The sequence below is a fragment of the Gossypium hirsutum genome, chromosome A13 (assembly GCF_007990345.1).
Source record: "Gossypium hirsutum isolate 1008001.06 chromosome A13, Gossypium_hirsutum_v2.1, whole genome shotgun sequence".
In the NCBI taxonomy this organism is placed as follows: Eukaryota; Viridiplantae; Streptophyta; class Magnoliopsida; order Malvales; family Malvaceae; genus Gossypium; species Gossypium hirsutum.
Genome location: NC_053436.1, coordinates 111,083,702 through 111,102,993, shown reverse-complemented (window position 1 = coordinate 111,102,993; position 19,292 = coordinate 111,083,702).

Sequence of the window (19,292 nt, the reverse complement as noted above, 5' to 3'; positions counted from 1 at the left end):
TGAGTGCGTTGAAATACATTATCCTCCTTAAAATTATTTAATTTTTATTTTTATTTAAACTAGGATTTTATGATTTCCAAAAGGATTTACCACTATATTTGAAGAAACCTTTATTTAAAAGGAAAAGAAGGATCATTTTGAATATTTTGCTAATTTATAGCTAAAATTATGGAGATAATAATATCTTTGACTCCTTAATATTACCCTTAATTTTAGAATAAATAACTACTTACCTTTTTTTAGATCATTCTTATCTTATTAGGATTCTTTGTTACCTTTTTTAGTTTATTATGATTATATCTGTTGAAGGGTCGGTTGTGGATAAATTCTTTATATAAATTCAATTAAACTCAAGTTTAGACTTAAAAAAAAATTACAACTTGATTCAATAAAAAAACCCAAGAGAGATTTAAAATTCTAATCCAGATTCGATCCAACTTAATTTAAATAAAAAAGTAAGTCCAAATTTAAAATAACTTGAATTTTGTAATTTAAAATGATTTATACTTGATATTATCATATTTAAAAATTCGACTAATAAACCCAAATAATATGAATCGCAAAATTCTAAAATATATATTAACTCGATACAAAATCAACTAGTGATCCATTTTAGGGTATAGGAAAAAATTAAAAAATAAAAAATTGAATAATAGTGTTTTGAGTAGATTGATTCACAAGTTTAAAAATTACGGTTACCTAAATTGAGCATAATTAATTTTATACTATACTTTAGTTAAATAAGTTAAAATACTATATAAAAATAATTTTCAAAAAATTAATACAAAATTATTATTTTTAAATATTAAATAAAAATTTTGAATTTTTTAAATAATATTCAAAATTTCATAAAAAAATACAAAAAAACCTAAAAATTGAAAATTGAATCGAATTATTTTAAATAATTCAAAAATATAAAAAAAAACTCCAATCTAACTCTAACCTAAATCATGGCAATAGGGCACAAATCCTTGTGTATATTCTTTATTCTCTTTGTTATGTTTAAAGTACAAAAAAAGCAAATCCAAGCTCATAAAAGAGAACCCTAGTTTCTACAGTCAATGAACATGCATTGATGACTTCACCATTTATTTTTTTTATTTTTTATTTTTAGGAAAATCCACATATTATGACAAAGAGGTTTTCGGCACTCTTTCACATGTCATCTCAATTTTTTTTAGGAAATATTTTTTTTTATTTTTTATTTTTTGATGGACCGTGTGAAGCTTGGGATATGGGGATGAGAAAGGTGATTCTTGAAGTGGATTGTCTTGAACTTGTTCAGTTTCTCTGCAGCGGTGTTCAGGTAATCCATCATCATGATATCCTACGCTCAATTACTGAAGTACTGCAAAGACAATGGGAGGTAAGGGTTGCACATGTGTTCGTGGAGGGTAATAGGCTGCCGGATGGTATGCCTGCATTGGCTTTTAATCCAAGTATCGGGTTGCAGATTTTTTCTGTTCCGCCGGAGGAGGTTTTCATCATTTTGCTTGATGACTGTCGTAGTATGGACTCAATCTGCTGCTGTTTTCTTTCTTTGTAAAAAGAAAACTTACTGAGGTACAAAACCACCATACCCTAAAAAACCACTAGCCATAAGTCACTTAGAAGTGACTAAAATATTAGTAAATTTATGTTTTAGTCATTTAATTTTAAAAAGTTATAAAATAATTATTAAATAATTCAAAATATTTCATTTTAAGTTACTAAGCTGTTAAAAACGTTGCTATATAGCCTTTTTTTTTTGCACTGGTTGTACTAATTAAAAGTATAATAAAACAGTTTTAAACGTCACAAATTGTGAATCAAAATCCAAATAGTTTTCTTATTCGATATCTGACACTGGCTATCAGATCAACTTGGATTTAAGGTATGTTCTTCTACTCGTTGATAGGTATTAATCAACCATACTGATCATTGAATAATCGCTTTGAAACCATACTGATCATTGAATAATCGCTTTGAACTCGCTAGTCGGACTTTAAAAAAAAAACTTAACGTCCAAGTGACTTAAATGAAACCTTTTGATAGTGACCATTTTGTAACTTTTTAAAATAGAGTGACTAAAACATAAACTTACTAATAATTTAATAAAATAATTATTATTTTTAATTTACTTTAACGTCACTGTTTTAGTGATAGCTTCACGAGGTTCAAGTTAATGGACAATAAATTTAAGCCATTCTCCCTTCTCATATTATTTATGTGGATTACTTAGATTTTATATATTTATTTATTTGAAAAGAAGACAAGAGGTATGATGAATTTTAAATTACACTTGGTTTAAGACAAAGATGCAAAATATTTAAAAAATGCATAAATAAATAAATAAATTAGGTATATCCTTAATACAATGAACCTAATGACTTGTGAAAGTGTATGAGAGATTGTGTTTTGAACTTTCAGTTCATTCTTTAATCTTAAACTTTATTAATTGGTCACTTGTGTGAGTTATGAGTTGACCCTTGGTGTGATCTTCTAACTTGGGTTAATAAATTTGAATTTTTTGTTATTAAAACTTCTTGATTAATGAAGCAATTTTAGTTTTTATATTATTATTTTAGCAATTCAATTGTAAATTTTTTTTAATAATTTTTATAGATTCTAATAATATCTGCTCGTTTTGACATAATGTCTAGAACTATCCATAGCTTCTTCCCAACCTATAAGTGAGAGGATAATACGCTCCAACGCACTCAAACCCACGTCCTCCTACATTCACAACAATACTCATACCAATTAAATTAAAACATAACCATTATCATCTAAATCATATAATATAACAAGGTGACAATGTTGTGTGTCATACTTTTAATTTTTATACGAATTTAAATATGAATACAGAATTTAAATAAATATCTTACGGGATGAATGTCAAGGTTGTCCCAAAATGATAAATTTATAGTTTAGTCCTTTTAAAACTATAAAATATTAAGTTAATATAAACTAGAATTACAATTTTCTCTTAAAAAATTATAATCTACTTTTAGCTTCCAAATATAATAATTTATAGTTTACCCCATTTAAAAGTTATGAAATTATATATTAATTAGTAAAAGAGATAAATCTCAAAATTATAAATGAACTTTAATTTGAAGTAATTATACACGTGAAACTTTAATAGAGATTCAAATGTATACTTGAAACTTTAATTTTGATGTAATCATACACATTTAAAGAAATAAATGCATCAATTTATTTTTATATTAGATAAATATAATTATTATTATGCAATATATAAACATAAAATGATATTATATCAATAATTGTGTTAATAATTTACAAAAATTGAATCAAATCAAAATTCATGTATAATTTTAAGATTTATCCCTTAATAAAATGATAAAACTACGTTTTAACTAATTAATATACTTAAAAATTATTTTTTTTACATAAAATGTACGGTTAGACATTTAATAAATAACACGACATTACCACATCAAAATCTAATAATTGGATGAGGAAAAAATCATAAAAATTAGCATCAAACCATAAATTTTTTATAATTAAGTGAATAAAAATAAAATATATCAGTTAACTAATTAACTAAAAGTCAACAAAAGATTTTGCTTTACTCAAAACGAGACTTTATAAATTGAATTAAAAATCAAATTAGACTTTTCCATTAGTTTATGCAATCATTTTTTTAAAATTGATATAAAAATATTTGAATTTTGAATTTTTTTATCTCCAATCTATGATTTTCATAATACCAAAAAATAAAATAAAAATAAGATATATAAAATTCTAAAAATTTATAATTATTAAAAAAATCCGATCAAATTAGTGTCACGAGTTAACTACGTACCAACTCAATTAAAAAAATTAATATATCATTTCATTTAAATGATAGCTAAATTTATTATAATAATGTTTTTATATATTTATTAAATAAAACAACTAAAAATCACAAATCCAATAATTAAATACATGTTTATTAATATTTATATACAAATTTTTTATTGCTTCACTTATAATTATTATTAAATAATTTTTTAAAAATATTTGTTTCCATAAAATATTTCACCTGTCGTGCGTGTCACATAATATTTATATAATGCGAAAGAAACTATACCTTTCATTTACGCAACACAAAATGGTAAATTTTGTTCTATGGTCGCTTTGAAAAAATTTACAATTTTAAATTAGTATAATAATGAAATTATCTTTTGTCTCCCTTAATTTTTTTCCCTACTTTCGCCCTTAATGTCAACAAAGATTTAAGCAACACTAATTATTTACCACTGCACTGACAGTTAACCTGAATATTTATCATTTTAATTTTTTAAACTAAAATATTAATCGTTTTAGGATTCATGACTATCTCACTCGATAATATTATTTTTAATGTTCAACTTCAAATTTTCCTCTTAAAAATGTAACATGACTTAGTGCTATTTTATTTTATTTAAGTATTGAGTGAGTAATATAAAATAATTAGCATATAATAAGCTATAATTATACTTGGATAACAAAAGCAAAAGCCGTAAGATAAGGAAAAAAATTGCAATGCATTAAACCCTAAATGCTTAACCTGTGAGAGGTAATAGTGGCCTATATATATATATGATATAAAATTAAATGAAGAACGGTCCAATAAAGTGGAGACCAACTCCCTCTTTTACTATTTATCCCTTTTACTACTACTATTAGTATATTTTTTCTTTTTAGTCCTAACGGGTAACCAATTTACCTGTCGACCCAATCATGTGGAAACCTCGAAAATTCAATGACTATCAATCTATCACCGAATAATGGCAATTTATTAATAATAATATCCCAACTTTATTCCTTAACTTTTGTTCATATGTTTTGTCCAATAGAAAACTAATTAGTTTTATTATTATTTTTAAAAATAGTATGATTAACTGGTCCTCTTTTTTTTAAAAATTTTGTAAATTGGTACTGCGAAGCACCCAAAAAAGTTAGTGACTTAAATTTTGGATTTCCAGATACGTTTTTATTTTTAAGTCAACACGCATTCTAGAAATTTTGTAGTTTCTATAGGGAATATCTTATTAGTTTTTCTTTTTAATTAATATATCCACAATGTGTAAAATAAATGAGTGTTGTAAAAAAAATTATCGATTGAGTCTTAGCTCGAATGGCATGAATATTGTTGTTAATATATGAGGATGTGGGTTCGAGTGGGGGTGATTGTTCGACTGAATCGAGTGAAAAAATTTCGAGTTAATTGAGTTGACGAATCATATTTTATCATCCTGACTTGATTTGAAATTTTTTTGAATCGAGGCTAGTGAAATAAAATTTGAGTCGAATCGAGTAAAATTGTTCGAGTTAAACTAAAAAATTAAACATGTCAAATTAAAATCTTATTACATCATAATTAATTCTATGTTAAAGCACATAAATTTGAAACCATACGTATTTGAAAACCTTTTTAAAGTAAAATAAAATAAATATTTTAATAGGATAAACTTAAATCATTAATTAATTAATTTATGTCCCAAAATTAATATTCAATATATTTTTTAAAATTTTTTATATATTTTTTAGATTTTTTTAAAAAATATAATTTTTTATAATTTTTAAAAAATTATTTTTAATTAATCAAAGGTTAAATATTGCTTTATCATTATCTACTAAGAACATTATAAAAATAATAGCAAATTTATACCAAATTAAAAAAATTCAAATTTCAACAACTATAATTAGATCGATATGCTTCATAATGCTTGCTAAGCCAAATGATGTTGTATGTCATATTACAAGAGAAAAAAAAAGTCTATTTTCCGTATAAAAAGGTGGGGGTTTTTTGGAACAACCGTGTGCAAATCAGCACATGGGGGGGGTACCGGTCATGTAATCATGTGCGAGCCATGATCGTCGCGACACCTGTAGAACAAATGAAGAAAAAACCGTACACAACGAGCATTCGTGCCATTGTTTACCTTACACTTGGCTTTAGAACCATTGGTAGGTCGCACGTGCCTCAGGTTTTCATACCAATGAAACTTGACTTGTGTGTGTTGGCCCTGCCCAAAGTGCTGCAGCCCTCAATTGCCGTCCACAAACCGCATTTGTCTTGGTTCAATAGGGTATAGACCCCTATCAACTTTGATCTAAATTTACGATAATATCGTTAAATTATATTTATATATATTTTAAAATATATGAATTTGTTTATATATATATACATGAGATCAAAAAATAAACTGATCATTTTATTAGAAATTTTATTCATCTAATTTTATTATTAAAAATTAGTATGTGTTGAAATAAGGTACATGTCTGTTAACCATGTTAATTTTTAATAATATAAATAGATTTAAATTTAACTGAAATGATAAATTTATTTTTTCATTTAACGTACAAGAACTAATTTACTTATTTTATCAGTAAAATAGGTAAAATATAACCTAACATCTAACATAAGTGCCTTCATAGTATTTTTACCGATTTAAATTCAAAAATTTTAATTGGATTAATTCAAATTTCAAATCTAGCTTGAATGTGGAGGGATGATGACACTAATGTGCGAGAGGGAAGGTCGGAGCCCGACTCCCTTAAATGGGACAATTATGTTTTAGTGCTTTTAAAATTTATAAATTATAAATTATGTTTTAATCTTCCAAGAAATTATAAAAGTGGTGAAATTACATTTTAACACTTATAAAAATATATAACTTAATATCAATCTTTCTAGAAAAATATTCCTGACTTTGTTCCAACAAACACAGCCAACTAAAAATCGAAATGATTTCAATTCTAAAATCAACTCTAAATAGAAAATCTCAAACAAATCTAAACTCAAAATGATTAAAAAAAAGTGTTTTACACTAAGATTTCCCACAAAAAAAAACTTTAAAAAGTTGTTTGACAAATTAAAGAGAACAAAAGAAGATGATAGTACAAAGGATACCTTGTTGGTGAGGTTAGTGGAAAAAAAATAAATCAACGTTTACTTGAAATCACAATGGTTTCTAAGAAGAAAAATGAAACTAAATACACAATTACGTTGGTAGGGTAGGCAAAAGTTGACTTCTTAGCCTGAATTTTGTGTGTTCTCTTTTAGATTAATCTCAATTTAAGTCTTGTGTAGATTATATATATATTTTTTAATCTAGGTCCAGACATATTTCAATTTTCAATCTATTACGCTTCGTATTTTTCTGATTTTAGTTCAAGTTGATTGTACATGTATTATTTGTGATTTATACTCTATTTGAAGCGAGGATGAAATCAGAAAATCATTCTAATAGGAGCCAAAATAGACTTGTCCATAGGTCAGACCGAGTCGAGCCCTAACAAAATTCTAGGCTTAATTGGTAGACCTGAGCCTGGCTTGCCCCGAAAATGGGCTTAAATTTTTGCTCAAGCCCGACCCAAGTTATATATGCTAAACCCAGGCCTGAACCTACTCTGCCCGTATTAAAGCCTATAGTATCGATACAACAAGAAATGTATCAATACTTGTTACAAGGGATCGATACGTTGGGGAGGGTATCTATACTCAGACAATTTTTCTTTAATTTTCAAAACATCAAACCTTAAAACGGTAACAATACGAGGCAGGGTATTTATACTTTTGTGAAAGGTACCGATACTTTGTTAAGGTATCCAAAGTCAGGCTTGGGCCAAAAAAAGCTTACCAATTTTCGAGTCGACCTCGTTTTTTATCCAAGCTCATATTTTAGGCTTATATTTTTGTCCAAACCCTCTCAATTTTCGCAGACCTTCAGGCCTAGTCGGATTACCCAGCCCATGGATAACTCTAAGCCAAAGATGAATCATAATTTTTTAAATGGGTCAAAGTATAATTTTATCATTATACTAATATATAAATTTATAAAATTTTAATGAGTTAAATAATAAATATACTATTTTTCAGAGATCAACACCACTTCTTGACGCTTTACCTTCATCATTGATTTGTAGCATTTGAATTACATATAGTTATATGATATTTAGGACCAGTTTAGTATTGCTTCTAAGAAACACTTTAAGACAAAAGATATTTTTGAAATAAAATAATATTAAATAAGATGCTTTTAAACTTTTTTAAAATACTTTTAAGGACAAAAAAATATTTTACAAAAAAAATCTTTTTAGTCAAAAATAAAAATAATTTTTTTTTAACTTCTACTCAAAAATTTTTTTGAACCAAAATTATTTTAAAAAAGTGATGCTAATCGAAGTCTTAGTCCCACTTTCCCTGACAACAAATCCTTAATTCTCCCCAAAAGAAAACAAGGAACTTCGAAATTTCTGAAATTTCCAACACTGCGTCAGAAATCAGCCAACCTCGTGCACCATCATGGTTTGGAACTATTTTAACTTTTCAAAGCAAAGCCAAAGACCGAAGGCCGATTTTCTTTAATTTGCCAAATATTTCATTTTCTAAAAAAGAATTTATTATTATTATTATTATTATTTTGACAATGTTGAGGTTGGGAGATTTTAAGGGCTTAAATTCGAGTCATGCATAGACAAAATCAAGAGGTCGGGGACCTTGATCCCTTGGTCTAGTGGGAAATTTTCATTAGTGATCCCTCTTAATTACTAACCATTCAATTTAAATCTTTTAATTATTTGAATAACTGAATACAATTATTTAAGACATTTCCTTCAAAATTTTAAGAACCCCATGCAAAATTTCTGATTTCGCCTTAAATTTACGTGTGGGTTCTTCTCCGGATTTATCTTGATTAATTAATTTAACTATTTAGTTCAACATTTTGATTGGATTTATTGATATAATTTTAACTTTAAAAAGTTATGGTTAAACAATCAAAATAATCTTTTTTTTTTGCTTCTGGTTAAATTTTAATCATTTATGTTTGATATGTTATGTTTTAGTTAGTTACGTTATCGCATTGTAACATTTTAGTTATTGAGCCGTTAATTATCATTAACAATGTAACGGTAAAACGTGGCACGTTAAATCATCATTTCAAACGAAAATTTTAAGTTGAATTTTACAATTGATCCTTATATTTTTTTATTTTGAGCAATTTTTTTCTTTTATGTTCTTTTAACTTTTTATTTCTTTCTTTTTCCATTATCTTTTGCTTCTCCCTCTATTTCCCTCCCTTCTTCATTTCTTTTAATGTAATTTTTTTTATGTTTTCCAATTGTTAAAATTAGTCCACAAACTCGCCTCACTCAAAAAAATTAAATTATTTTAAAAAATAAAAGTATAAAAACTAGTTTTAACAAATGAAAAACATAGAAAAATTACTTTAGAAGAAATGGAAAAGAGAGGAAAATAGAGGGAGAATCAGAAGAGAATGAAAAAAGAAAAAAAAGGAAAGGTAAAAGAATATAAAAGAAAAAATTTAAATTGCTCAAAACGAAAAAAAATATGAGGATCAGTTGTGTATAGCCCAATATTTGCCCAACCCATCACAAAATTAAACCAAACCCAATACAACCCAAAAACCTCACTAACCTACCCAATAACACACTAGCCCAATCAGCCCAATAACCAACCCAAACCCAACAAACCAAATACAACAGGCCCAAAATCACAAACCCAATAAAAAAATTCAGCCCAAATCAGAAAATAAAGAAAAGAGAGAAAGGTAACCCTAACCCTAGGTGCGGCGCACCTAAGGTCCTCTTTTACAGCTGCCGCCTCTGTCACCACCAACTTTGCCACCACTTGCCTCCACCACTCTATGCCTGCAAAAGAAGACAAAAAAGGACAGCAAAGAAAAACACCAAAAAATGAAATTCTTTGTATTTTTTTTTGGATTTTGGGCTATATAAAAGCCCTATGGTCATTGTAAACGGAGGGAGGATTTGGATGTTTTTTTTTGGAGATTTCAAAGGGAAGAATCGGTTGTATTTTGAGGGGACCCTTTTTTTTTCTTTTTTTTTTCTTCTTCTCTCTTTCAATTTCTTAACCAAAAGCAAACAATTGATATCCGAAATACTACAATCTTAACATCGAAAGGCAGAGATTCGAACACCCAAAAATCAGTAAATCAACAAGTCAAAAAAATCAGAACCGGAAACCTAAGGTGGTTGTGAATCTATTCTTGTTTTGTCTTTTGTTCTATTTTCCCATATATATATACTAAAAAATATAAAAAATAACAATATAATATAAACAATAAAAATAAAAATAAAATAAAAAATATTTTTTTTACGGTGGCCGGCGCCGGCGCCGGCGAGCCTCCGGTGGCCGTCCGGTGACCGGCCCCCCCTGGCCGGATTTTCCTTCCCCCCTCCCTTCTCTCTCCCTTCTCTCTTCCCTCTCTCTTTTTTTTTTCTTTCCTTCTCCCCAAATGATTTTTTGGTTAGTTTAGGCCTTATATAGCCCTCCAAAACGACGTCGTTTTGGGGGCTACACTTAAGCCCCAAAACGACGTCGTTTTAACCATGCTCGACCCATCCGACCCGACCCGCTAGAGGATCCGCGTGTTCTCATTTGAATGGGATATTTATGCGCGCAGCCCTTCCGATTTTTCAGGGTTTTGCAATTAAGTCATTTTCTTTTTTCCAATTTGGCCCCATAATTTCTCGCGCTTTTTGATTTAGTCCCCGCTAATGTGCTGCGTTTTAATGGAATGGAATAATTGTTGTTTCGGTCCCCCTATGTTTTGTGCGCGCTCAAATAAGCCCATTTCTCTTCATTTCCTTTCACATTTGCCCCACAACTTCGTTTTTAATTCAATTTTAGTCCTTTTTTTCGTTTATTTTTATATCTTTATTAAATATCTTTGTTATTTTTATATTATTAGTATTATTAGTATTAGTATTATTATTATGTATTAGTATATATTTTTATTATGTACGTGTATACATATATATATTTTCATATTTAATATTTTTATTTCATTTTTATTCTAATATTTTATTAATCTTATGTTTGTTTCTTTTATATTCCAATGTTATCATTATTATTATTTTTTTTATTTTTTTTATTAGTTTATGTTTTGTTATATATCTATATATTTATAATACGTATATATACTTGACAAATTTGTATATACCTCGGTAATATTATTACTAGTTTTTAATATACGCATATATTACCTAAATATTTTAGTATTATGTATATTCTTCATGTATTATATATGTGTCCTTAATACTATACTTTATTTGTGTCATGTTTTTTTATGTCGTATTATTATATTTTAATATTATATTATATAATTATATATACATATATCTTTTATATATATTATCATTGTATATATTTTATTATTATTAGTTATATTTTACATTATTATATATATTTTTCTAATATTATATTGTATATACTGTTGTTTATATATATATGTGTATGTATTTATGTAGTGTAGAAAATAGTTTTATTATCATTCTTATCATTTCTAAGGTATGCATATACTATATATGTTCTACGTATGTTATATGGATTCTTAATATCGCTAAATATATATGTCATCATCTTATATATTATTTATATTAAAATATTTTAATATTCATAATTTCAAATTGTTGATACATTTTTATAATATATTTACGTACATACTTTTCATTTATTATAAATATACTTTTTATATTTTTATATCTCATATTTTTATGTATACATAGGTATAAGCATAAATACATACATCTTAATTCATATATGTATATATACGTACTTATACATACTTAAATATATTTTTCATATTTCATAATTTTTATATACTTACATATATTTATGCATATTTTACATCATATACATACTTATATATATTCTTTATATTCTTAAAAATGCTTTTTGTATACTTCACATATTTTATAATTCACATACATATATTTTATATTATCACAATTTGTAAATATATATAAACACATATTTACATTTTTATTTTTATAATACTTACCGATTTTTTTATATATGTATATATTTATCTATGTTTTCATATTCTATAATTTATATGCGTTTCTTATTTTATGGCTAAAAATTATACATGTATATACATTTTTACATAATTGTATTTATCGTCATCATTGTTATTTGGTGTTTGTTTATTTATCCATGTACACTTGTGCTTTTTCTAAAATGTTAGTTCTATTTATTTATTTGTATGCTTTGTTTATGTAATCGCCTCGTCATTTCATTTTTGCCTATTGTATTGTTGTTACTCACTTTACTTTGCTTACCTTGTCGTATTCGTTATTGTTTTGTCAAGCATTAACACCAAGCATCAAAAGGAAATTTTTCTAAATAAGGCAATATTTCGCGTTTGGAAAATCGAGAAAACGTGCCCTAACGTGCTGAGTTTCGATTTCTCGTTCGACTAAATAGCCAAATATCCTCTTAAAGCTTCAAAGTGTGGTTTCATTAAACTATAAGGTGATCTTGGTTTCGATGGTTTAGAGTATCGTGTCCTAACGTGCTGGATGTGATATTCCTTCGGAACAAGAGAATCTTATATTTCAATTCACGTTATCAGAGTTTCTTTTAAGGATCGTATTTTTAAAACTCCTCAAATTTTCAATTTTCGACACTAAGACACTAATTAATCAACTAGGTACCAATTTTGGGCGTATCGAGGGTGCTAATCCTTCCTCGTGCGTAACCGACTCCCGAACTCATTTTTCTGAATTTCGTAGACCAAAATCGTTGTTTAAATAAAATTAAATCATTTATTAAAAACAACCACTTTTTGAGGTGACCCGATCACACCTCGTCAAAAAAGGATTGGTGGCGACTCCCGTTTTCATTCTTTTTTAAAATCCAAGTCGACCCCGTTTTCATCCAAAAAAAATGGTGTCAACAAGTTGTATAAATTAGCCTAATTTTTTTGTTTGAAATAATGATTTAATGTGCCACATCAGCTTATCATTACACCGTTAACGAAAATTAACGCTCAGTGACTAAAATGTTACAACGCAATAATAAAAGTGACTAAAATGTAACATTTCAAACATAAATGATTAAAATGTTACAACGCGATAATAAAAGTGACTAAAATGTAACATTTCAAACATAAATGACTAAAATGAGGTAACAAAAAAATGACTATTTTAGTAGTGTACCAAAAAGTTACTATTCTCAAATTTGAACCTAATTTTAGTTCAATTAACTCTCACAATACCTTTAAAAAAATTATATGTAATAAATTTAAAATTCAAATCTCATTTTTTTATAAATTAGAATAACATAGCAAAGTCTAAACAACTAACACAACTAGCACGGCTCGAACTTAAGCCACACTTAAAACTATAAACACCCTTAACCATTAGACCATTAGACTATCACATGATGTTCTTAAATTTCATTTTTTTTAATATCATACAATACAATAAATAAATAAAAAGGACAAATTTATAACATTTTCTGAGGAATTAAATAACACTATTTGGTCAACACAAAGAACATTCCAATTCCATTACAGATTTAACTAAATATAAAGTATATTGGTGACTATGGTTGGACTGAAAGATATCCAATAAGAATATACCCATTGGTCTTCTATTGGTATTTTTCTTAATATAAGCTTTTAAATAAAATAAAAATTAGTATTTACTTCATAGAAAGGTGGAAACTTTTATTAATCTTAATGATAAGTAATTATAATATATATTTTTATATTAATCTCATTATAAATTCTTATACTATATGCTCTTTACGACACAATGCATAGAATTACCTGTAGTCCCTCTTCTAACTCTTAAATAGGATGATAATGCGTTTTAGTACACTCGAACCACGACCTCCTGCACTGGCAACGATGCCAATCGAGCTAAGACTTAAATCTAGGGGCAAAGCTAAGAATTCTTTTAGGGGGCAAAATCAAACTGTAATTTTTACGGTAGTAAAAATAAAATTTCACCATTTTAATAGCCTATAACTTTGTAATTTTTAAAGGGTTAAATCAAAATTTTATCATTTTTAATGAGGGCTAAAGTGTAATTTTACATATGCTAATTTAAATTTTTAAAAAAATTAGAAAATCTTAATGAAATTTTTTCCATTTTAGGGGAGTCCGAAGTCCCTACCAACTACCATTTGGCACATCATTCTTATTTCCTAAAAGTATTCATAGGTTAAGTCGGGTTGATTCATGCTGAGCTATGTATAATATTAGTACACAGAGGTGATATCAGTTTAGTTTAATTGAGTTTTTTAAAATTATCAATTTGTCCATAGTAATTTGATTTGTTTCTTATTTTTTTTCGATATTAAATTTTGATCTTGGATTTTTAGACTTATTTTGAAAAAAATAATTTTTATTTTTCAGCTTTTAGATATTATTTGGCAAATTTTCAAAGTATCTTTTTCATAAATATTTCTTAAAAAAATAATTTTTTAATTAAATAAAAAATACTCAAATACTTTTATATGATATATTTTTTAAAAAGTGTTTTTTTATAGAACCTTTTAACTTATTTTCACTATTTCAAATATAAAATGTTTATTTTTATATCATAAACAATTAAAATTAATTATAAATTAAATAGAAAAATAGAATTCAATTCAATTTCGAATAATTATGATTTTTTAACTTACATTCTATAATCCGTCTACTTCAATTCAAATCGATTTTCAATTTTTCTTACTCAACCTTATAATAGTAAGCTTTAATATTTGTTCAAGATCAGTCTAATCCAAAATATACGAATCAAAATCTATCTAACCCATCATTATTGGGAGTACTTTACCCAAACACTATTCCTAAAATACTATTCCTAACTTGAAAAAATCATAAAAGAGAGAGGATTATTGTCTCCCCATTGTTTTCTAATGACTTGAAAATGACATGAGAAATGTGGAATTCAAAGTAAACGTATATAGCTTGCATGAGACGAGGTGAAAGTGAAAGATAAAATTTAAGTAATTATTATTTTTTATAAAGAAAGACAAAAAGAATATCTTTTTGGATCTCATTATGAAAGAAAAAGTTAGATGCGAGTGGGATAGTATAATGTCAAATTTAGTTTTAATGTTGATATTTTTTATTAATTTAATCCTTATTTTTAATTAAATTTAATTATTAATTTATTAAAAAAATTAAATTATTTTTTAATAGAAATATTGATTAAAATATTAATTTTTAATGATGTTATTGTGTCATATTTACATGTAAATCACTATGCAAGTTGTTATGATTAAAAGTTTAACATTTTAATCAGTATTTTCGTTAATAAAGCTATAATTTGACTTTTTTTATTTAAATTAATTTTTTTAAAATTAAGAGCTAAATTTAGTTAAAAATATACGTTAAATTAATAAAATATGTAAATATTGATGGATAAATTTAATATTATCAAAGTGTTAGATGCGGTGGGATATCTTTAGGTCAACGAAAGTCATTAACCAATGTTTCATCTTTTGCCTTTCAAACAAAATTATTGCAATGAATTATGATTCTTTTTCCCTTTTAAGACGCGTTCTTTCCTTTGACTAAAATGTGAAGGCAACCGGAGGCAAGTTTGTTTATGAGTTGAGTATTGTGTTATTTATTTAAGTTTGAAAATTTTTTGGACTACGGAGATTTTGGATAAATTACGAGGTTTAAAAAATAATTTATTTAAAATATAAGTTAAGTTTGAGTTTTAACATTCAAAGTTCGAGTTGAGTTTGTAGGGATAAAGCTAGAAGTTCTTTGGGTGGCTAAAGTTAAATTATAAAATTTTAAAGAAATTAAAGTATAATTTTATCTTTATAAATATTTGTTATTTTAGAATTCTAAAGGAATTAAATTAGAAATTTTTTTCATCTTTGGAGGGCCAAAGTGTATTTTTTCCATTAAACTAGCTTATAATTTAAAATTTTAAAGGGATTAAAATAATAATTTGTCATTTTGTGTAGGGGTGCGCAAAATTCGGGTAAAACCGAAAAAATTTGGTTAACGGACCAAATTCGGTTAATCGGTCGGTTAACTGGATTAATTCAGTCGGGATCGGTTAATAATTTTTTAATTTTTTGGTTAACGGTTAATTCGGTTCGAAACCGGTCGGTTAACCGAATATTTTCGGTTTAACCGAAAATATTAATAAATAAATTTATAATATATAAATAACCCACTATTTATTTAAACCCAATTCAACATAAACCCAAATACCCAATCTAATATAGATTAACCCAAGTACCCAACCCAACCTAATCATAAAAATTACAAATAATTTAATAAATAAAAATAAAAATCTAAAAATAAAAATAAAAATTAAAAACATATAATTTTATACAAATAATTCAGTTAATTCGGTTAATTCGGTTAATTTTATACTTATTTTAGCCAAAAATAAAAGAAATATATAATTTTCGGTTAATTCGGTTAACTGACCAAATTAACCGAAAAAATTTCGGTTCGGTTAACGGTTAAAAATTTTGAAGGGTCGGTTAATTCGGTTAATGTTATTTCGGGTCGGTTAACCAATTGAACACCCCTAATTTTGTGGAGGGGGCAAGCCCCGATCTACCCTTTGGCATCGTCCTGCTAACTTGGTGAGTTTAAACAAAATTTAGGTTCAAAGTTTAGCTAGGCGGCTTGAACAAAAAAAAAAGTATTAATATTATACATAAACTTGAACTTAGTACATCATTTACTTAAATCTAACCTGATTCAAAACATGAACTTTAAATTTTGTCTAAACTCGTTTATATTAATAAATAGTTAGTCCAATCTGTATTTAGTTAGTGCATATTATTTTTTATTTATTATTTGTAATTATATATATTACTACCATTATATGTATATTTCTTTTTATTAAATTTCTAAATACAAAGCACTTAACACATTTTATAAAATCGGAAATAAATTGAGTTAGATTGAGTTCAGACTTTGAACAATAAAATTCGAACATAACTCTTATTTTAAATGGGTTCAATTTTTTACTCATACTAATTTTTTAGATTTGATATTTTTATTCAAATATTTTAAAATATTAAACCAACCTCAAAGCTTAAACGGATAACTTAATCTTTCAATAAAACTAATCAAAACGATAGCTTGTAATAATTTCTACTACTATTTTTAATTACAAATTAAATAATAATATATTATTAAAAATAATATCACTTAAATTATTTAAAAATTTTCATCATAAGAGATTTCTTTTGATTTTCTTCCCCAAAAAATATATGAACGTTATAATTTCGATAACTAAAAATCATTGGGCCTTTTGGCAATCAAAAGAATGAGTAATTGGGCTTTATTCCAAAATTACTGTACCACATTAAAATAGAAGCCCAATTTTCATAGTCAACTTTCTTTTTATCTACCATTGATTTAATTATTTTTTAAAATAATCTAATTATAAGCGTTGAGGGTCAATTTTGCAAGAAGAAATTTGTAAAATGCTGTTTGTTGAGAGCTGATAGACCCTTTAATGGATCAATATTGTCTTTGATGAAATTTTATCTTTTAATCTTATCGAGAGCTAGAATGTTCGAAAGAACAGTAAATTGCCCAAGTGGTACTCAACTTACACTTATGCCTCATTTGAAGCGTTAGCAAGGCATTTTAGTTGTGTAAACCCATCATCTCTTCAAGCCTTGAGTTTTTGGTAAAGTTCGAAAACAAAATCCCCCACCAAGAACAACATTGATTCATTGAGGGATTTGTCGGTTCTCGACGAATGACATTCTGCAAACTTCTCCCATTGAAATTAACCTCCCCTCGATGATACAATATTAACTTTTTTATGTATTTTCTACTATATTATACAAAAACATATAACATTCTATCAAAGCTGTTGACGAAATTTTTTAAAATTTATTCATCTACACTTCATACAAAATATAATAGATAAATTAAACTTATTTATTAATTATGTCGTCCATTCATGTTGTGCTGATTACATTATTCTACATGTATTTTATGTTATGTCAAAATTATTTAATTTAAGTTTTTTGAATAAACCTATTTATGGGCCATATGATCTATCCAGCTTGATCCGTGGACCAAGCTCGAGGAATGATTTTTTATCCTTAACCCAACCCAATCAACTCAATTTAAAATTAAATAATTTTAAACATATTTTTATGCACATTTAATTATTAATATATTTTTGACATTGTGATGGCATCCAATGGTTTAAATAAATAGCAAATTGATTCAATTATATTATTGGGCAAGATATAACAAACCAATAATCTTGAACATTAAAATTTAAAATTATTGAATATATAACTATTATATTACTTGGAGTGGGAAAAATATTGATGTAATAACCACTCATGATTTATTTATTCCATTTTAAATCCTCAACCCCACATTTCCACTAGTACCTACTTATTTTTCAATTAGTTTTAATAAGTTATTTTTAACTAATCCCTTTTAATAATTAAGAAGCCTAATTAAAACAATTAATAGAAAAATATTAAGATTAAATTATATAAATATACACTAGATTATGTCATAATTTAAAAAATATATATTGTTAGAGTTTATATCATTCGAATTCTAATACTTGTTGAAAAAATAAATACAGTGATAAAATAAGGGGATTCGTGGGGGTGAAAGGTTAAGGAAGCCTCCGCGGTACAAACCATACCGCACAAGTTGAGACTGTATAGAATTATACTTCTACTATTTAACTTTGATTAGAACAAGTTTTTCAACTCTTAAATAAATGTAGTAAAACTCTTCTTGTATCATTTGTTTTTCAACATTAGTGAATTTTTTCTCTTGTATTCGTGGTTTTTTCATGAAAGGGTTTGCACACGTAAAATTTGTATGTGTTCTTATTTTTCTTTTCTTATTGTTTTGTGATTATTCTATTGTCATTATCGACATTTATTATAACATATATAAATGAAAATTTAGACATTAATTAATTAATCTTAGATTCAATTCCTATGCATTTGTTCTTGTAGTTGTTTTATATAAAATATGAAAAGGCAAAAATACCATTATAATTTTATTTATTACTTTAATAAAAGATAGTTTTTTAGTAATTTTATTTACCGAAATTATGCCAAGTTCACTCATGACACTAATATATATATATATAAAGTCATGTTATTGTAATTTAGTCTTAGATTTAAGCAAATCTAATTTTTTTGAAAAACAATAGAAAAATAATTTAAAAGTTGAAACTCTGGAGGTAATATTATTGGGAGGGGTATCTATGAATCTCGAACAAGTTAATCTTTATGGACCATAAAATAGAAATGAAAAATACGTTATTTTTACTAAAATATATTTTTAAAAGCTATATACTAGGGTTAAATTTTTATAAAAATTAAATGAAATATTTATAACAAAGTATGAATAAAAGTCTTGACGACTTAAATTAAATCATAAGTCGATTTTAAAAATTTTCAAAATTCGAAATCGAGTCTACTCACCTTAACCAACCCAAATAACTTGTTTAATTATTTTAAAATAATAATAATAAAATTTAATATCAATATTAAA